Source organism: Melospiza georgiana, chromosome 25, assembly GCF_028018845.1.
Source record: "Melospiza georgiana isolate bMelGeo1 chromosome 25, bMelGeo1.pri, whole genome shotgun sequence".
NCBI classification, from domain to species: Eukaryota; Metazoa; Chordata; class Aves; order Passeriformes; family Passerellidae; genus Melospiza; species Melospiza georgiana.
In genome coordinates, this window is record NC_080454.1 from 3,481,345 (window position 1) to 3,502,837 (window position 21,493).

Genomic DNA, 21,493 nt, shown 5'->3' on the forward strand with positions numbered 1-21,493 from the left:
CACTGCCTCCAATCTCCTGCCCTGAGCTCCTCCCAGTGCAGGTGCTGGAGGGTCCCCCTAAGCCATCCTTCAGCTCCTCCTGACTCTCAGCTGCCTCAGCAGCCCCAGCCCCCTGCGGCCCCGAGCCCCCCTCCTGCACGTGTTCTACCAGGACAGGCAAGTGGTGGGGGGCCTTCAGGGGTCCCTGCAGCTGCTGGTGCCCGCTGTGGGGGTCTCCCACTCGTGGAATTACAGCTGCCAGGTGTGCTCTGAGGGGGGGCCGTGCGGAAGAGCAGCACCCAGCTCCGCATCAGTTTGCAGTGAGTGCGGGGATGGGCACAGGGCCCCCCACATGTGCCTAGGGACCCCTGCCTGGGCACCTCCATGACCCCCAGAGACCTTTCTTGTGTCCTTCCACCACTCCCCTCGTCTCCACACATCCATGGCTTAGCCCTGTCCCCACTATCCCCGATCACACTCATCCCCGCCTGTCCCTATCCCCCACACTGGCAGCCAGCCCCTCCCTGTGCCCTCAGCCCTGTCTCTGTCCCTGCAGTGCCCGTGGCCAATGCCACCATCATCCCAGGTCCCCTGGCACACCAGGTGCGTGCAGGTGACAACGTGACCCTGTGCTGCTTGGTGCAGGTGGGCTCAGCCCCTGTAACCTTCACCTGGCTGCACAATGGGCAGGAGGTGGCTCAGGGGCCCCTCCTGGAACTCAGGGACATCGATGTGGAACATTCAGGCACCTACCAGTGCTTGGCCACCAACCAGCTGGGACAGGACAGGCACCGTGTGTTCCAGGCACTCAGCCCTGAGCTGGCCCTGGAGGTGACAACATGGGGACACAGGGACACAGGTGGGGTCACACGGGGTCACCAGGGAGTGCAGGATCCCTGGGGTGATGGGCGATCCTGATGTGTCCCCCTCTGTTTCTTGTAGTGGCCGCAGGGGTCGGTGGAGCCCTTTTGTTCCTGCTCCTGCTTGTGTGTGTCATTGTGGCCTGGCACTGGCGGCACCGTGTGGGTGGGTGACAATGAGGGGACGGGGGTCTCAGGGAGCTCTAGAGGCCCCCAGAGTTGGGGAACAATAGGGCAGCACCCACAGCCCCAGAACTGTGACCTTGCCCAGGTGTCCTGTAGGGTTTGGGGAGGTGCTGGAGTGTCCTGCAGGGATGCTGGGGTTTCTTTAAGGGGCCCTGGGGGCTTTCGGAGGGTCTCTGTTCCTGTTGGGCTTTGGGCTCTTGAGGCTAAGTCGGCCTGGGGGAAGTGGAGAGGTTCATGAATTCTGAGGGGCTTCAGGCATGCTTGGGGATCCTGAGAGAAATTGAGGGTCTCAGGGTGGTACAGGGTTCCTGAGAGGGGTCAGGGCCCTGGGACCCCACAGTCACCCCTCTCCTCTTTTTTTTGCAGCTGCCAGGAAGCAACAAGAGATGTGAGTGGGGCTCTCCAGCTATGCATCCCCTATTACCCCAACCCACAATCTCTAGCCCCTTCCACACATTGTCTTTATCCCCACAGGGCTCCCCCAGATCCAACGGCACCCCCCAAGGGGGGCAAGGTTCCATAAACCCACGGTGTGAGCAGCAAACAGGCACGGTGTGAGTACAGCGATGGGGGGGACAGTGACACGTCACCCACTTGTGTCAACCCCCAGCTTGGTCCCTACAACTGGTGTTTTTTGCAGGGCCCCCCAATGTCACTGTCCCCCAGGATCCCCAGGAGACCTACGTGGAGCTGTGGGGATCCCACGGGCGACCATGGGAACCCGGTGACATCTACGGGAATGAGCTGTGACACTGGGGGGAACTGGGGGGCACTGGGGATCCCCACCCATGGGCACCCACTCGTGTGTGTGCTGCCACTAAAAACTGCCCCTCTCCCTCCCTATGGAGGCACAAAGATGCCAAAGGGCTGAGAGAAGAACAATTTCCTGAAACAGCAACCAGAGAGAATAAAACCAAAAGCAACAGTTCAGAGTCCCAAGGGTAGGAAGGAGGAATCCTGGAAAGGTGTAGGAAACCTGCTGGGGAGAGTTTCCAGTGCTTGTTTGTTGAGGACAGGGCCCTGGACCTTCCTTGTTCTGATGGCCAAAGTGGCCTTCAAGAGTCTTTGGATTGTGGTGTCCCCTTTCCCGAACCCCTCCTCTGCACTGTTGCCCACACAATGATGTCACAAAGGCCCTGTGGGGGTTCCAGAGCTTCCCCTTTGCCAGGGCAGTCGGGATCAGGCCATGGCACAGGGTGGGGTGTCAGAGGAAAAGTTTGATGTCTGGAGATGTTTTGAAACAGCTGCATGTGGCAGGGATGGGTCAGACCTTGCTTTTGGAGAGACAGGACCCCGTCTGTCCATCAGTCTGTCAGCCATTGTACACTGGGGACAGTGTGACGCTCTGCCAAAGCCAGCTCCTGAGTGGCTGGATGACCAGAAATGCCAGCTGGGGAGAGGGCCTTTGGTGACCCAACTGGCTTAAAAGGCAGAGCATGAGGTGGCCAAGACCCTGAGCATGTGTCCTCTGAGAGTGTCTGTCCTATCCACGCTGAAACCCAGGAGTTGTTAAGCATCTTGGTATATGGGAAAATATCTGCCAAGGAAAGTGGAAACCTTGCTGGAATAAGAAGACCAGTCTCTAAAAGCATTTTTATTTCAAAAATGATGGGGCATCCATGCAAAAGTGTAGGAAAAGAAATAAGCATTCTTTATGAGGAAATTAATAAAAAAGAATAGAACAAACAATACAAAACCAGAATATTTCCTTCTTCTCAGTGCTTTGTTCATCTTTTGTGGCAGTTATAACCGCGGCCATCAGGGGGCGCTGCAGGGAGCACTCCCGGCCAGCAGGGGGCGCCCCGGTCCAGCTCCATCCCCTCAGGGGCCATGGCGGCCTCGGACGGGAGGGAGGAGGGGAAATCGCTCCTTTTGCAAACTCACGGGCACCAATCGGTCCTGGCACCACCACTGGCAGCGAGCAGAAGCCGCCAAGGCAGCAGGTTGGATCACAGTGCCCACTGGCAGCGTAGGAGTTTCCCGGGGCCTGGCCTGCACAACACCCATGACTGCTCTCCGTGATCCTGAATGGAAGGAAGGCAGCACCTGACCCCAGGCAGGTCTCAGGTCCACAGCAGCAGCTCTGGTGGCTTTATGCTAGGATTCCTGCAAGTCCTCAGCCTTTCACTCCCTTTTCCTCTTTCATCTTGGGCACAGGTGCTATTGGAATGTTGAATTCCTCTGGGATGTTGAGGAGCTGAGGCGACTGCAGAGCATGTTTGGAGTTCCTCCTCTTCCTGGCCACTGCTGGTCCCAACACAGAAGCCACAGGGGACAGGGAGGAGGAAGAAGAGAGCAAAGCCACAGCCCCAAGGGCTCTGCAGCAGTATCTGGAGCACAGGGACAGCCCGGGATGGGAGCAGTGCCTTGAGACGGCAAAATGGGGCAAAATTGGAGCTGATTGGGCCAATGCCCCTGTTCTGCTCTGGGTGCTGCAGACCCTTAAGGAGGCATTGTAATTAAGGCTGGGGTCCCAAAGTTCAGCCATGTTCCTAAAGCATCTCTGTTCACAAACACACGGCTCTGCTGCCTCTCCTGGGGATTTTGGACTACACAAGGCAGCACTGGATAAAATTTGGGGGTCAGATGCTGCCAGCTCTGCCCACAAGGAGTTTTTAGGCTGCCGGGAAGGTTTTTGCTCCTGCTGGGGATGATTCAGTGCCTGTGCCATGTGGCACAGGCACTGAATCGGTCGGCCAGGAAGGCCGAGCTGGAGCAGCAGCTTAGGTGGGAGTGGCTGGATAAGGTGGCCCACAGGAACAGCACCTGGCCATGCAGGTGGAGCCGGAGCCCCGGGAATTCCGCAGGGTGTTCTGGTGAGGCCCACGGGGGCCCATGTTGGGGCACCACTTGCCATTCCTGCTGCCCCCAGATTTTGGGACAGAACAGTGACATCCATTGGCTCCCAAACCCCTCAGGGCTCGGGCACAGCCTCACAGGAGGTCCTGGGGTGATTCAGGTGCTCCTGGGCTCATTCCTGACAAAGAGCAGCGCTCCGGGAGCGGTCGGCACATCCCGAAGGAGCAGCCCGGGGCTGCTGGAGCCCGAGTGCTGTGGGCAAGGACGGCATGAGGGACCCAGGCCCCGCTCAGCTGGCACAGCCCCAGAAACCTCTCATCCTGCAGGGGCTCGGCAGCCTCTGCCGGTGCCGGCCCTGGGGCTGTCAGGGGGGCGCGGCCAGAGGGGCTGGGGGGCAGCGGCTGGGAGGGGCCGGGATGGAGGGACTAGGACCCCACTGGGGAGCCCCGAGCATGGAGAGAGCGAAACAGCGGAGGGGAGACCCCGGGACAGGGGAGAGCAGAGACCCTGCAGTGGGGTCTGTGGAAAGGAGTGACCGCAATGGTGGTCCTGGAGCACCGGGAAGGGCCCAGCTGCCATCGCGCTGCGAGTGCCGGGACGGTCACAGGGTGTCCAAACTGACTGTGACAGTGTGTCCGAAGCCACTGTCGCGATGTGTCGGGATCGAGTGTTGCCAGGGTAAGGCCCCCACAGCTCTGGGAAGTGAAGCAGGGCAGGGGCGGGGAAGAGCCTTATCTATTCCCAGTGGCCTGTGCAGGTGAGGAGAGCAGTGAAGGAGCAGTTTTGGGGACAGCTGGAATCGAGACAGGATCCCTCCCCACAGCCCCAGCACAGGCGCGGAGTAGAGCCCCTGCTTGACATTTCTATCCTTTTCTCTCTTGTCTAAAGACTGAGCCAACCCAAAAATACTTTCCAGGATGTTCTAAAGGGCTGCAGGTTTGAGACAGGAAGGAGGAGGAGGGTCCGGGTCTGCGTGTTGAGCAGATTGTTGTTGTCTTTGCAGGATTTTTTGGTCTCTCTCAGTCCCTTCCCTAGAAGGACAATATGATCTATTGCTGCATTTCTGGACTGGTTCCCCCACAGCTGCTTTTCTAGGGGGAGTTTCCAGCCAGCCCTGCTCTGAAAACCATCAAAGGCCGTCTCAGAGCCACTGCTTTGGCTCCCTTTGGATTTTGTGCTTCTTGCAGGGCTGAGCAAACCACAGGCAGGCCTTTTCCCCCCACCGAATTCTCATCTTTGAAGCATGTGAAAAACACATTCTGTCTCCTGTGAAAAATTTTAAAGTTTAATAAAGGACAATAGGAGACAAGGACCATAGAGCAAACGTTGTTATGGGTGGGTGCATCCTGGCACTCAACCAAGAGCACACTGTTCTCTTCTGGTTTACCTCTTAGATACCGTTTGCCTTAGTTAAGCCTGTTGCATATTCATATACCCTTATGCATAGAAAACTTTTTCCCCAAACTGATTTATATTCCATGAATTGTTTAACATGGCTCATCCTTGGATCTGCCTTTTTAGAGAATTATTCCTTGGATGTGCTTTTAGTCCTTTCTTGTCATCATCTTCATTTCTGGGCCTGGGTCCACACTGTCTTCAGGCAGTGAGTGCTGATAGCTGGCATATCTGTAGCAGGTGTCCTCATCCTGTCTTCATCAGATGTATCCCATCCAAGCAGGCATTTTAAGACAAGCATACTTATTTCAGCTGTTTCACAAAACTTAATGAACAACAGAAATAAAAACTGTATCTTTGTAACAAAGTTACTTTAACATTACATATATAAATTCCATTTTAAAATTTGTAAAATTCCAGTAATATAATATGTATTTACAATACATGGTGAGAGGGACAAAGTTATAAATTGCTGCATTTCTGGACTGATTCCCTCTCAACTGCCTCTGCAGGGGAGTTTCCAGTCAGCCCTGCTCTGAAAACCATCAAAGGCATATGCAGAGCCACTGCTTGGACTCCTATCAGGGTTTGTGCTTCTTGCAGGGCTGAGCAAACCACAGGCAGGCCTTTTTCCCCCCACAGAATTCTCACCTCGGCAGCAGCTCTAGAGCTGCCAGAATCAAAGCCAAGGGGCCAGGGGGGACCCTCAGGTGCTGGCTGCCCCCTGGGGCTGGCTAGAGCAGGGCTGGGCAATGGCCATCCCTATGCAGTGGGGCTGGGCCATGGCTGGGCCCCACCCTTGGATGGCCACTGGCTTCAAGGGGCAGGAGTTTGGGAACTCCTTCCTGCCCAGGGCTCCATTCCCCAGCTGCTCTTGCTGGCTCAGATCCTGCAGGGGATGAGCAAGAATGGAGAAGTCTGGAAACACCAGGAGCTGCCATCCCCCAGGACAGGAGCCCCTTGTCCAGCATGTGTCCCCCCGAGAAAGGATCCCTCCAGGACAGGAGCCCCCTGGATTTGCCCCCACTGGGCAGACCCCTCCCCCCCCCATGTGACACTCAGCACAAATGGCCTCTGCCTTCTGCTGCAGGAGAGAGAAAGTGAAAATGTTGGGGGGGCACTGTCAGACACCCCCATACCCCACAGCCTCCCCAGCCCTCCCTGCAGACCCCTCATCCCTGCTTCCCCCATCCTGGGCTTCCCCCAGCCAGTTCCCTGCTCAAGGCATCCACGGCTCCATCAAGGCACGAACTGGGAGCTTGTGAAATTGAGGGGTAAAATGATGGAAATGGAAATAAAGAGGCGAAAGGTCTCTGGTCGCAGACCCAGACCTTCTTGGAATCTACCTGCAGTGATGCTCCTATGCTCCTAAACCGAAGTACCCTGATGAGACTTTGCTGGACCCTGGATCACCCAAAAATCTGAGGCACCCAGGGAAGAAGCTTTGACCCAGAGGCTCACCAAGCCACCGCCCATGCCTGGCACCCCATTCCCCTTGAAATCAAATATTCAGAACACCATTCCTTATGTCCCACCTTGCCTGAGACCCCCATGCCAGTAATGCCATTCCCCTGGATCTCCACGGCCCAGCATCCCATTCCCAAGGAACTCTCTCCATTCCATCTCCTGAAATCTCCCTTCACTCAGGACCTTGATTCTCTCAGGACCCCCAATCCCAAAGGGACCCCCATTCCCCCAGCATCCCCATCCTCTGACCCCAAATCCTGGAGCCCATGCTCCCCTGGGATTCCCATCTCTGAGTTGCCCCAGCCCTGGGCACCCCCATTCCCATGGCCCCCCCATCCCTGGTGACTCCCCCTACGTAGGATCCCCATTTTCAGGGTCCCCATCCCTGGGACCCCCATTTGTTCAGACACCCATCCCAGGGTCCCCAAACCCCTTGAGTCCCCCACTCATGAGAACCTCTAGTCCCACTGTGTCCCACCCAGCCTTGTCCCCATCCTGGTCCCACCCTTTGCACAGCCTGTCCCCACAGCCACATCCCCATGACCCCGTGCTTGTGGCCACCGTGCCCCCATCAGGGGCAACCAACACGTGAGGACAAGACCTGACCTCGTTTCCTTCGCCTTTATCCAAAAAGCCACCAGTGAGGGGACAGCCACCCCCAGCAGTGAGTGACAGCCAGTGCACATGGCTGGGGACACCAGGATGGCTGGGAAGGTGGCACTGCTCCTGTGGGGTGAGTGCCCCAAGCACGGGCCTGACACCCTGGGGATGGGGATGGAGAGGGGAGGGTGCACAGGGGGGCTGAGGGGTCCCCTGAGATCCCCAAGGCCAGCAGAGTCAGTGCATGAGATGACCGAAGCCATAGGGTGACTTTGGGGACAGGAGAAGGGGGACAGGAATATGTGGACAAAAATGTTGGGGCAAAGATTTTGGGAGACATCATGGGGCTGGTGGGGGTGACCTGTGCCAGCATGGGGTGCCTGTGGTATCCCCACTTCAGTGGTGTCCGCAGTGTGATTGGTGTTGTGCCTGAGAAGAGTTGGCTGCAGTGTCTCTATCCACAAGGGGTCCATGTCACACAAAAGCACTTTGGGGACAGCCACCATACCCCATGCCCCCGTGCCTCTGTCCCTGCAGTGCCACCCCCACTAAGCCCTGTCCTTTGTCCCTTCCAGCCCAGACACTTGGCCTCATCGGTGAGTCCTCAGGGGATGCCATGGCCCCACCCTGCTGTTCCCAGCCCCACACTCGCCCTGGCAGGCTTGTGTCCCCTTTCATCCGTAGGTGCCCAGACCACCCAGATCCTCATGGAGCCACCCTGGAGGCCGGCGGTGCTGTGGGACCGGGTGACACTGACGTGCAAGGGCTCAGAGACCACCGGTGACACTATCTGGGTCAGGGACGGGTGGAGCTGGTGGCAGAAGAGACTCAAACATTTCAACGTCACCGAGAGTGGCACCTACGCCTGTTTCAGAAGGGACACTGGGCTCAGCCCACTTGTGAGAGTCTCAGATGGTGAGGGGTGTTTGGGTGTCCCCAGCCTGACACCCACAGGGACCCCAAGGGCTCTGGGTGGGCTCCGCTCCATGGGTCACCTCCTGTGTGACCAGAGCCTATCCCCTGCTCTGGTGACATCACAGAGAATCCCTGTGCAAGGAGACCTCTCTCTAAAAATTGGTGGCCCCTGGTGCCTTCCGGTGCCATCATCACTCTCCTGACGCCCCTGGTGTGACAGGACCCCTCTCTCCCCCAGATCTGGTGGTGCTGCAGGTGCCAGCACGGGCGCTGCTGGAGGGGGATATGGTGACACTGCGCTGCTGGGGCTGGCAGAACAAAGAGCTCACGGATGTGTCCTTCTACCATGATGGGAAGAAACTGGACTGGCCCCATGATGGGACTGAGCTGTCCCTGTCTCCTCTGCAGCTCCACCACAGCGGCCGCTACAGCTGCAGGGGCCAGGTGGTGTCACTGTGGAAGGAGTCGGAGCTGGTCTCAGTGACAGTGCACAGTGAGTGCAGGGATGGGGACAGGGAAGCCCAACAACCTCCAAGGGTTTCCCCACCACTGCCTGAATCCTTCATCCCTCCCTTTTCTCCTCCCTGGCTCACCCAAAATTTCCCAAGTCCCTCTTGGTTACCCCCAGGCCTGCCCAGTTGCCCCTGCAGATCCCTCCTCCCTCTCTTTGTCCTCCCGATTCCTCCCTGGATTCCCCACCCCTTCCAAGGTCTCTGCTCCACCCTCTGCTCTCCCTTCCCTCCCTGGCTCCTCCCGCCCCTCTCTAAACCTCAAATCATTCTCTGAGTCTCCTCAGCCTCTCGTCTGGTTCTCCATCACTGCCTGGGTCTCTCCCCCTTCCCACAGGGTCTCGCCATTGTCCCCAGGTCCCAACTGCCTTCCAGGGTCTCCTTCTGCTCATTGGGATCCTCTCAGCTCCCCTCCAATCCCCGTTTCCCCTCCCATGTCTCCCACCCCTCTGTATCCCCACAGGTGTCCCACTCTCAGGGGTGTCACTGTTGGTGCAGCCCCCCGTGGAACAGGTGGCACTCGGGCCCCCCTGGTGCTGAGCAGCGTGGTGGCTGCGGGGACAGGTCCCCTGTCCTTCTCCTGGCACCAGGAGGGCACAGCGGCAATGCTGGGCACCGGCCCCCACCTGGAGCTGAACCGCGTTGGGGGCAATGATAGCGGCCAGTACCGGTGCCGGGTCAGTGATGGGGACAGTGTGGCTGAGAGTGACCCCCTGAATGTCACTGTCCTGGGTGAGTGGGATGCTCGGGCTGGGGGTGACTCCACCCACTGCACCCCCATCCCACCTTGCCAGGTGCCAACCCTGTCTCTTTCCCCACAGTGCCTGTGGCCAATGCCACCATCACCCCCAGTCCCCTGTCACACGAGGTGCGTGCAGGTGACAACGTGACCATGCACTGCTCTGTGCAGGTGGGCTCAGCCCCTGTCACTTTCACCTGGCTGCACAACAGGAAGGAGGTGGCCCAGGGTCCTGTCCTGGAGATTAGGGACATCGATGTTGGACATTCAGGCACCTCTCAGTGCGTGGCCACCAACCAGCTGGGACAGGACGGGCACCGCGTGTTCTGGGCACTCAGCCCTGAGCTGGCCCTGGTGGTGACACCTGGCTCACCCTGGGTCACAGGTGGGATCACACCTGGTCACCAGGGAGTGTAGGACCCCTGGGGTGATGGGTAACCTCATTTTGTCCCCTTCTGTTTCTTGCAGTGACCACAGGAGTCGGTGGAGCCCTTTTGTTCCTGCTCCTGCTTGTGGGTGCCTGGCACCGGTGGCACCGTGTGGGTGCGTGACAATGGGGGGACGGGGGTCATGGAGAGACATTGGAAGGCCCCCAGAGAAAAGGGGCCATAGGGCAGCACCCACAGCCCCTGACCAGGGAGGGGCTCAGCCCCCAGTGACCATGGCTCAGAGGCCTGGGGAGCTGTTGGAGGGTCCTGCAGGGATTTTGAGGGGTTCTATCAGGGGTACCCCTCCCTGCCAGGCTCAGAGTTCTGGGGGCTCAGGGTGTTGGTGCAAGTGGGGTGGGTCAGGGATACTGGGGGGGCTACAGGTATACTGGGGGGGCTTGGGGGGAATTGTTTGTCTGGTGGTGGTTCAGCATTCCCAAGGGTGGATGGGGGACCCTGGGTCTCCAAAGTCACCTGTCCGGTTTTCTTTGCAGATGCCAGGAAGCACCAGGAAAGGTGAGTGCAGCCTCCAGCCATGATACACCTTTTACCCAAACCCCCAGCACCTCCCATCCCCTTCCACACACCCCCTTGTTCCCACAAGCCCCCCTCAGACCCCCTGGCACCCCCAGTGAAGGATCCTCACACAACGTACATGGAGCTGCACAGGCAACCATGGGAACCCAGCGACATCTATGGTAATCTACACCAAAAGTTGTGATCCTCTGGGAAGCGGGAGGAACTGGGTGACTCTGGGGGTTCTCCCTCCATGCCTCCTGTGGTTACCCATCCTTCCAAGGGAGGTGGTCATCCCTCAGGGGAAGGCTACACCGGGCACCCTGTGCTCCCCATTTCCTCTCCCTGTACCCACAAGGGCTCCCCCATCCCTTTGCTCGTACCTGCAGGGGTTCCCCAGCCCCATCCAAGTGCCCAAGTACCCTCAGGGACTGCCCCATTCTCTCCTCACAGTGGTTGCAGTACACCCAGGGCTTCCCCATTCCCCCTCCCACTACCCCTGTCCCATCCTCCTGTAAAAGGTGGAGTTGGGGAGGATTCTTGCTGAAAGGTTTCTCAGATGAAAATGAAGCAAAAACTTGGCAATATTATATCTGAGAACTGTTTATTGATAAAGGAGGATAAGCATTCGTACTGAAGGAGGAGGGAAGGGAGTTGAAAGGGAAAAGGATAGAGAGAGAAACAGAAGACAGGGACAGCGTTACCACAAGAAGCCCGGGATCTCTGTGGGCATCAGCTCGGCAGATGGAGTGTGTGTGCTGCAAGCCAGGGCGAGCCCACATTGCTTTTGTGATTGTCTGGGCGTGATTTCCAAGGACAGCACCTGCGTGTCTCTGGCATGGGCTATCGATGGCTGCAGGCTGGCTGCAGGCTGGTTCTGCGGCACTGGTGGCTCTGGGCTGCCTGCGGGGGCTGGGGCTGCGGTGGGCAGGTGCAGCAGTCTCGCTGCTGTGGGCAGCATGGCAAACGTGGCAGAGGCGGCGGGTAGGTGCAGGCAGCATCCGCTCCATTGGGGAGCAATGAAGGAACATCCAGGACATGCAAGCATGAGCTGCCTTGGGGAAGCAGCGAAGCAGGGAAGAATGGATGCAGGCAGGGAAGAAGGACCACCAGAGGAAAAGGCAAGGGAGTGGAGTGTCGATGATATTTTTACCCGATGTCCAGGAGGAATGATGCAACTTACCCCATCTTATCAGAAGGCTTATTAAGTACTTTATTATACTATATTATTCTATACTATATTACAATACATCTAAACTGAATCTGCCAAGCACTCAACTGCACTCCACTGCACACAATCTCATGACTGTCAGCTGACAGTCTAGACACACACAGACCTGGATTCAATTGGTCACTGAATCAAAGCACTCCCAACAGAATCCAATTACCAATTCCCTTCAGGTAAACAATCTTCCACAATGCATTCCACTTGTGAACAACACAGGCGCAGTAAATGAGATAAGAATTGTTTGGATCATGCTTTGCCTCTCTCACTGCTTCTCCCAGGTTCAGAGAATGTCAATCCCACAGGGGAGGATGGCCAGGCTGACCCTCTGAGCGAGCCCCTGATCCCTCCAAGAAACCCAAAGCAAAACACTCCTGTTGTGTCACAGTTTGCTGCTTTTATTTGCAAAGGCTCCTTCCACAGCACAATCTCCCAGCCATTTTTCCCACACATTTTTCCCGGGCATCTCTCCCACCAGCCAGTGGGGGTCACTCACAGCCCAATCACTGAAGCTTTCTCTCCCAATTCTCTGTCGTTTGAAGCCGTGCCAGGGACAGGGTTCTTAGCACATGTACAATCCACAGTCATTTTTCACCTCCTGTGTAGCACATGTTGAAACATAAATCCAAATCAGATTTGTTCCTCCTAACCCCCATGTGCTTAGTGGCTCTGCAGTCACCCTCCCAGTGCTCCCACTAAGGTGGCTTACTGGTGCCCATCCCAGTTCCAAGGTGGCACAGCACCTGGTTCCCTGCTCCTGGGAAAAAAATGCAACTTTGTTTAAACTGGCAGAAATGGTGTTTCTTTGTTCAGCTCTGTCAAGGAAGCTGAACAAAGTAGGAACCTCCCTTGAAATGGAAAATACAACCACCTTCTCTCTGAACTATTGTAACTTTGAAATTATGGGGCTTTTTGGCAAAGATGTGGGAGCAGGAATAACAGTTCTTTACTAGTATGTGTTGTGAGAAACAAGTTAATGTAAGTTGACTTTCATGTGATATTATACAAATTGATATTGCATTATTGATTTTATTGTTGATTAAATATTGTGATGTTGTTGGGACAGTGATGTGTATTGTGGAGGGGCTGATGTTGTTGTGTCCATCCAAGGGTGGGGCCCAGCCATGGCCCAGCCCCACTGCACAGGGATGGCCATTGCCCAGCCCTGCTCTGCCCAGCCCCAGGTGGCAGCCAGCACCTGAGGGTCCCCCCCTGCCCCCTTGCCTTTGATTCTGGCAGCTTTAGAGCTGGATGGGAAATTGAGGAGAGCCATTCCCAGCAGCATTCCAGAAGCAACTTCCTTTGATAAATCCCTTTTTTGGGAATGTGGAAGGGGTTCCACCCAGAGCAGGAGGTTCTGGCATTTCCCACTACAGGATAGAAGAGCCTCTTTTTACTTCATTCCATGGGAAGGTTACCATGGGAAAAGCTTTGGATTCAGTGGGTGGAAGCTGGAGGTTGTCTTTCTTATGGAATTCCTCTACCACCCTTTTTCCAGGGAGTTGGGAAGAAACTCCTCAGCCCAGTGCAATATTCCCTGGTGTGAGAGTTTGTCAGAATTTTCCCTCATCTGCCTCACAATTGTCCTTGGGAGATCACTGAAGAGAAGACCCCCCCGTCTATATCTGGCTCTGAAGGAGAAAAGTCACATGCCATGGGCCTTGAGACCTGAAAGCTCAATGTTAAGCTATTGTTTCCACAAGTATGTTTGCTGTATGCTAAGAAGGGGCACCATGCTCTGTTTGCAACAATAGCAGCTTTGGAAGCTGTCCCACCTCTCGGCCTGGCTGGACTTCTCCTGAGTTTCTGGTGGTCTCCCACAGAAGACCCTCACCTGTTTTACAACCACCATGACAGACAGACAGAGATGTAAGAAGCCTCTCCATCAAGGACTGAGACATGAAACTCCTAAAAGGCCCCTCTGCTCCTTCCTAGGACTGGGACGGAAACCCCCAGCCCAGGGGAGGTGTGTGGGGAGGCAAGCTGACCAAAGCGAGATGTTTGCCTGCAGGTTGTGACCACTGGAGCAAGAAAACAATGGCTCTCATTTACTCTTGAGAACATGGACTACCTGTTACATCTGTTCCCTATTGTATCTGTTTCCCCCCCTCACAATTTTCAATAATAAAAACCTCTGAGTTAGCTACAGCCTTTGAGATCTTCCCAGCGTAGCAGGCGGATCCTCAACTGGACTGCACCAAAGGACTTCGTCACTGTGTTGGTAGCTATATCCCCTCTCTCTCTCCCTCTCCCCCTCTCTCTCTCTCTCTCTCTATCTTTTTCTCTCCCTTAATCTCTCTATCGCATTTTTGCTGTGATTATTTCAATAAAACTGCATTTGTTTTGATTATCACTGCAAACACCCTCATACCGTGTTGGTTTTTTGCACTCTGAAATCATTCCTACGAACCATCAGGTCATCTGTCCACTAGGATGGACCCTGACACCTGGATATAATGAAGGCAGTGTGGAAAACATCTCATCCACCAGCTGGGCTGGGATCTGAAATTCTTCTATTGGGAAAAACAGAGCTGCTGGCAAAGGATGGGACATCCAGGAATTTGGGAATCTTCCACTGGGAAGAGCAGAGCTGCTGGCAAAGCGTGAGGATGAAGCAGAATTCCCATTACTCCAACATGGATGAGCAAGGGCCCCATAACACGGAAAACATTCTGGGGTTCCTGTTCTGACAGGGATTGAATCATTTTCCACTAGGATTTGGGAAAATTCCCTGACTTGGGGTCCGTCAATGGAGTTCACTCTGAGGAACTGGGCAAGGAGCATCCTGGAGATGGAGATCCCTGGGGATGGAAGGTGTGCATGAAGGATCTAAGAAATTACAGAATCACAGAATCACAGAATTTCTAGGTTGGAAGAGACCTTTAAGATCATCGAGTCCAACCCATGTTCTAACACCTCAACTAGATCATGGCACAAAGTGCCACATCCAGTTCTTTTATAAACACATTGAGGGATGGTGACTCCACCACCTCCCTGGGTAGATGATTCCAGTATTTGACCACTCTTTCTGTGAAAAACTTCCTCCTGAATTCTAGCCTATATCTCCCTTGGTGCAACTTGAGACTGTGTCCTCTTGTTCTCTCTGTTGTTGCCTGGAGAAAGAAACCGACCCCCAGCTCACCACAGCCACCCTTTAGGAAGTTGAAGAGGGTGATAAGATCACCTCTGAGTCTCCTTTTCTCCAGGCTGAACAACCCCAGCTCCCTCATTTGTTCCTCATACGGCTTGTGCTCCAAGCCCCTCACCAGCCTTGTTGCTGTTTTTCGGAGAAAAGAAGAAACTTCACAACTTTATAAAAGTTGTAAAGCCCGGTATGCCTTTGTTATGACGCGGGTGCGTCGTCAGATGTAAGCCTCCCCAAAAGGCATGCGTACCCCTGAGGATTTCAAGTCTCCTTTTATCCCCCTTCCAAATGCATATGCATACAGTTTCACAATTGGTTCATACATATTCATTCCGCGTGACATTTTTCGCCAGTTCTTCTTTATCAAAGGAATTCCTAGGTCGGGGGCAAATCGACCATGTGGTCGTTTCTGTTTTTCTTTCTCTGTCTCCTGGTTTCTGTTTTTCTTTCTCTGTCTCCTCGCTGTCTCCGGCATGACAGTTTTTCCTTCAGCTTTGGCCTCACAGACTTTTCACCTCTCCTAGACACTTCACCTAATTCAGAATGGATCTCTACTCTGTCTCAGTGTCACCTGATCCCACAGCACCGCCGGCCTCCAGGGGGGCTCCACCAGGAGCTGGGTGGTCTGGGCACCTGTGGGTGACAGGGGACAACAGCCTGCCGGGGACAACAGCCTGCCATTGCCACCATGGGGCTGGGGACAGCAGGGTGGAGCCATGGCATCTCCTGAGGACTCATTAGCGAGGCTGAGGGTCTGGGCTGGAAAGGAGAAGGGACAGGACTTGGTGGGGGTGGCACTGCAGGGACAGAGACACATGGGGCACAGGGTGTGGGGACTGTCCCCAACTGTCCCCATGGAGTCAGCAGTTCTTGTGGGAAAGTGTGACTGGGTGGTCCCCAAAAGATTTGGAGAGTCAGGGGGACATGTCTGTGTCACAGCCACCCTTGCACCACATCCCTGTGGCACAGACACCTTGGGAACAGGGACACCGAGGCCACCCTGGGCTGAGGCAGAACATGGGGACACTGTGGACACCCTGGGCACAAGGACACCACAGACACAGCCCATGCTGGCCCAGGTCGCCCCCACCAGCTCATGATCCCATCCCCATGATCCCATCCCCATGGCCACATCCTCACCTTTCTTGTCCCCTTCTGTCCCTTCATCCCAGTTCCCTTGTCCCTATGCCCAGAGCTACCTGAGCCCAAAGGTGCCAGTCCCCACATTCCTGTCCCCATCCCCAAATTCCTGCCCCCTCTTCCAGTCTCCAAAGCCACCCTGCATCCCCAGTCCTACCAGTGTCCACTGTGGGTAACATGGACTGCCTCTGCTGGCATTGGGGACCTGCAGCCCCCCTGTACCCATCCCCGGGGTGTCAGGCCCATGCCCGGGGCACTCACCCCACAGCAGCAGCGCCACCTTCCTGGCCATGTTGGTGTCCCCAGCCATGTGGACTTGCTGTCACTCCTTACCACGGGCGGCTGTCCCCTGGGTGGTGGCTCTTTGGCCAAAGCGGAAGGAAGCAAGGTCAGGTCTGATCCTCATGCATAGGTGGCACCTGGTGGGGGCAGGGTGGCCACAAGCTGAGGACAGGCTGTGGGAAGGGTAGGGACAGGATGGGGACAAGGCTGGATGGGACACAGTGGGACATGGGGTTCCTAGGAATGAGGGGCTCAGTGACTTTAGAGAGCCAGGGCTGGGTGTCCAGGGGAATGGGGAGTCCCAGGGATGGGGTCCCTGGGAATGGAGGTCCTGAAGAGGGGGCTTCACCAGGGATGGGGTTGCCATGGGAATGGGGTTCCCCAAGCATGTGGGGACTCAGGGATGGGATTCCAAGGGGAATGTGGGCTCCAGGGATTTGGGGTCATGGGATGAGGATACTGGGGGAATGAGGGGTCCTATAGTAATGAGGGTCCTGAGAAAATCAAGGTCCTGGGGATAGGAGGATTTCAGGGGATGGAATGAATCAGAGAGAGTTCCTTAGGAGGGGGGCTCTGGGCCATGGAGATCCCGGGGAATGTAAATATTGGGATAGAGGTCCCAGGCAAGGTGGGACCTAAGAAATTGGGTACCCTTGATTTGATTTCCAGGGGTATGGAGGTCCCAGGGATAAGCAGTGGCTGGATGGACCCATACATCCCAGCTCCTTCCCAGAGTGCCTCAGATTTTGGGTGATCCAGGGCTCAGCACAACCCCCACAAGTTGCTAGCAGACTGGATGTGACTCCAGACAGATTCTAAGGGGCTCTAGGCCTGTGGAGCTGCTGCAGAGTTGAGAATTCTATCGGAGAAAAAGCCCAGCCTGTGGTTTGCTCAGCCCTGCAAGGAGAACAAAACCCAAAGAGACCCCAAGGAGTGGATCTTTTGAGAGTCTTTGATGGTTTTCAGAGCAGGGCTGGCTGGAAACTGCCCATGCAGTGGCAGCTGAGAGGGAATCAACCCGAATATGCAGCAATTGTTCATTTGTTCCTCTTGGTAAGGCACCCAGAGAACCATAAAACTACTGCGCAATCCACCACACTGAGCTCAGCAACTTGACTCAGACTGTCTTCTTTGAACTAAACCTGCAGCCTTCTGCAACCTCATGGAAAGAATGCTTGGGTTCAGGTCGTGGCCACCAGACAAGATTGAAAATTGTGGAAATACTGTGCAGGGGCTCTGCCTGCACCCATGGTGGGGCTGTGGGGAGTGACCCTGTGTAGATTCCAGGTGTCCCCAAAGCTGCTCCATCCCTGCCCTACTCACCTGAGTTATAGGCAGATGGTTTGCAGGAATTGTGGCATAAAGCCATCAGAGGTGCTACTGTGGATCTGAGACCTGCCTGGGGTCAGGCACTGCCTTCCTTCCATTCGGGATCATGGAGAGCAGTCACAGATGTTGTGCAGAGCGTGTGTCTGGCCCTGGGATACTGCTACGCTGCCAGTGGGCACTGGGATCCAACCTGCTGCCTTGGTGGCTTCTGCCTGCTGCCGGTGGTGGTGCTGGGACCGATTGGTGCCCGTGAGTTTGCAAAAGGAGCGATTTCCCTTCCTGCCTCCCGTCTGAGGCAGCCATGGCCCCTGAGGAGAGGGAGCTGGACCAGGGCGCCCCCCGCTGGCCGGGAGTGCTCCCTGCAGCGCCCCCTGCTGGCTGGGAGTGCTGCCTGCAGCGCCCCCTACTGACCATGGTTATAATTGCCACAAAAACCAACAGTGCTGAGCAGGACGGAAAGTTCTGGGTTTGTGTTGTTTGTGTTGTTTGTTCTGTTCTGGTTTATAAATTTCTCAGTAAAGAGCTGTTCTTCCTTTTCCTACAGTTCTGCCTAGAAACCCTGTAATGTTTGAAATTAAAGAGACTTTTAGGCATGGGTCTTCTTTCTATTCTTGGAAGATTCACACTTTCTTTGACAGATATTCCTCATTAAAATGAGTTTTCAGTTCCTGGGTTCCAGCATGAATGGGACACACACACCAAGAAAGTCAGGGTCAAGGACTTGACCACCTCATGCTCTTAAAAGTCAGTTGGGCAACCAAGAGCCCTCTCCCCAGCTGGCATTTCTGGCCACCTGGCCACTCAGGAGCTTTGTCCCCAGTGTTCAATGGCTGACAGACTGATGGACAGACGGAGCACTGTCTCACCAAAAGCAAGGTCTGACCCACCCCTGCCACACGCAGCTGTTCCAAAATGACTCCAGACATCAATCTTTTCCTATCTCTGATACCCCACCTGTGGGATCTCAGCACCTCAGGATGAAGGTGCAGAGTGACCGAGACCACCCTTGGGGGGCTCGGGAGTCCTGGAATGTTGCCAGAAGTGTCTGGTGGCAGGACTTTGATCCTACACAGGAGGTGACACCTGTATGAGGACTGGGAGGATTTTACTGGGTGAATGGTGAAGGGATAAGTTAGTTAGAGTATAAAACACAGGGTTTAGGATTTCTGTACAGGGGGGTCTAGAGAAGTAAGATGGAGGAATTGGGGCATGTCCTGTCCTTCTTCTTCTTCTTCTTGGCCTCCATCTTCTGTGGTGATGGTGGCACTTTGGGATTGGTCTTTACTAGAAGTGCACCGGTTAATAAGAGTAGAAGGTATTGGGGAAAAATTATAAATATTGTACACGTAACTTTGGGTATAAAGATAAGTGATCGCCCCAGGGGCTGGGGAGTGTGCCCATGGCTGACTTGCTGTGCAGACCTCTGTCGGGCTGAAAGAAAATCTTTTAGATAAACAATTAATAAACACCGAGACCGAAACAAGATCAGAAGTCTCTCCTCGTCCTTTGAAGCGCGGGCTGTCCAAGGCCACTCTGGGCCTTTCCAGGACTTTAAAACAGCCGAGAAACCGAGCAAGTAACATCCCTGAGCTATCTCCGGACATAAACCGGTCATAAATCAGCCTAAATCAGCCAGCAAGAGAAACAGAAAACCGACAAGCATAAATCAGCCAGCAGGAGAAACAGAAAACCAACAAGGAAACAGAACAGAAATCTACACCCACCCTGTGCCATGGCCTGATCCTGACTGCCAGGGCAAAGGGGGAGGCTCTGGAATCCCCACAGGGCCTTTGTGACATCCTGGTGTGGGCAACAGTGCAGAGGAGGGATTTGAGACAGGAGACAAGAGAATCCAGAGCCTCATGAAGGCCACTTTGGCCATCAGAGCAAAGTAGATCCTGCCAGGTTCCTCTGGTGGAGGAAACGTGCTGAGGGAAATGTCTGGGGTTTGCTCCTTTTCAGTGGATATCCCTGGAAACTGTTTCTTTTTTGACAATTTGAACTCTGAACCTTGCTGCTGTTGGTTTTTTTCTCTGGTTGCTGTTTCAGGAAATTGTTCTTCTCTCAGCCCTTTGGGATCTTTGTGCCTCCATGGGGAGGGCGAGGGGCACTTTTTAGTGGCAGCACACACACGAGTTGGTGCCCATGGGTGGGGACCCCCAGCGCCCCCCAGTTCCCCACAGTATCATGGCACAACCTCATTGATGTCCCTGGACTCCCGTGGTCGCTCCTGGTGTCCCCGCAGCTCCGCGTAGGTCACCTGGTGATCCTGGAGTGTGGTGGCGAGGGGGGACACTGCGAGAGACACAGGATGTGGGATCTGGATGGGGTGACACTCATGGGTGATGTGTCCCTCTGCGTGTGTCCCTCCCGTACTCTACTCACCCCCTGCCCTCTTGGGGACCACAACGTGGGCATACAGCACCTCCCCCTCCTCTGAGGGGGCCAGGGGATCGGGGGGGGGCCTGAGGGTATATAGGGGATGTGGGGGAGGGGATGGAAGGGCTTGGGGGTTGGGGCAGAGGGGAGAGTGTGGTTTGAGCCCCTCATTCACATTTCCTCTTACTTCCTGGCAGCTGCAAGAGAAAGAGGGAAGTCACTATGTGGTCCCAGGGTCCTGACCCCTCTCAGCATTCCTGAACCCCCATGGTATGCCCAAGCATTTCTGAAGCCCCCCAGAATCTGTGGACCTCTCCAGTGCCCCTAAGAAAGTCAGCATCAAGAACCCAAGCCCAGCTGGACAGAGAACCCCCAAAGAACCACAGGGCCCCTGAAAGAACCCCCAAAATCCCTACAGGACACCCCAGCACCTCCCCAAACCCTACAGGACGCCCAGAGAAGGTCACAGTTCTGGGTCTGTGGGTGCTGCCCTATCGCTCCCCAACTCTGGGGGCCTCTACAGCTCCCTGAGACCCCCATTTATCCCAGGACACCAGCCTGCCAGGGCCAGCATGGGGCTGGGGACAGTGAGGTGGTACCATGGCATCCTGTGAGGACTCACCAACGAGGCTGATGGTCTGGGCTGGAAGGGAGAAGGGAAAGAGCCAGGTGAGGTTCATGGGGACACTGTGGACACCTTATGTTTGCACTGGCCACCTCCACCAGCCCTACAGCACCTGCCCCATGGCCACATCCCCATGGCACTGTGCCCATGATCCCATTCCAATGGCACCTGTCCTCACAGCCCATCCTCAAGCAAAATGGCCCTTGTCCCTGTCCCTGCATCCCTGTTCCCCTGTCCCCATCCCCACAGCTACCCAAGCCCCAGGGCTCTTTCTGCCACATCCTTGTCCTCACATCTCTATCCCCCTGTTCTTGTCTCCACATCCCAGTTTCCCTGTTTCTGTCCCTAAAGCCACCCTAAATCTCTGGTCATACTGGGCTCCATGCCTATGCACTTGCTCTGCTGCCATTGGGGACCTCAGGGGACCCTGCAGCCCCCCTCTACCCCCTTCCCACCAGTCTGTGCCTCACCAGGGCCCATTCCCTGGGCACTCACCCCACAGAAGCAGTGCCACCTTTCCAGCCATCCCGGTGTCCCCAGCCATGTGCACTGGCTGTCACTCGCTGCTGTGGCCACCGCTCCCCTGGCTGGCGGCTCTTTGGATGAAGGGGAAGGAAGGGAGGTCACGTCTGTCCGCACATGTAAGTGGCCCTTAGGGGGGCAGGGCAGGGTCAGGATGGAGCAAGTGTGGGGACCTTGTGGGACATGGGCATGAAGGTGGGAGGTGGCGTGGACATGGTGTTGCCAGAATTTCGAGTCTGAGGCTGTGTAGGGAGCCAGGGATGGATGTTCCCCCTGCCCCCTTGGCTTTGATTCTGGCAGCTTTAGAGATCCTGCAGAGGTGAGAATTATGTGGGGTAAAAGACCTGGCTGTGGTTTATTCAGCCCTGCAAGAAGCACAAAACCCAAAGGGAGCCCAAGCAGTGGCTCTGCGTGGGCCTTTGATGGTTTTCAAAGGAGGGCTGGCTGGAAACC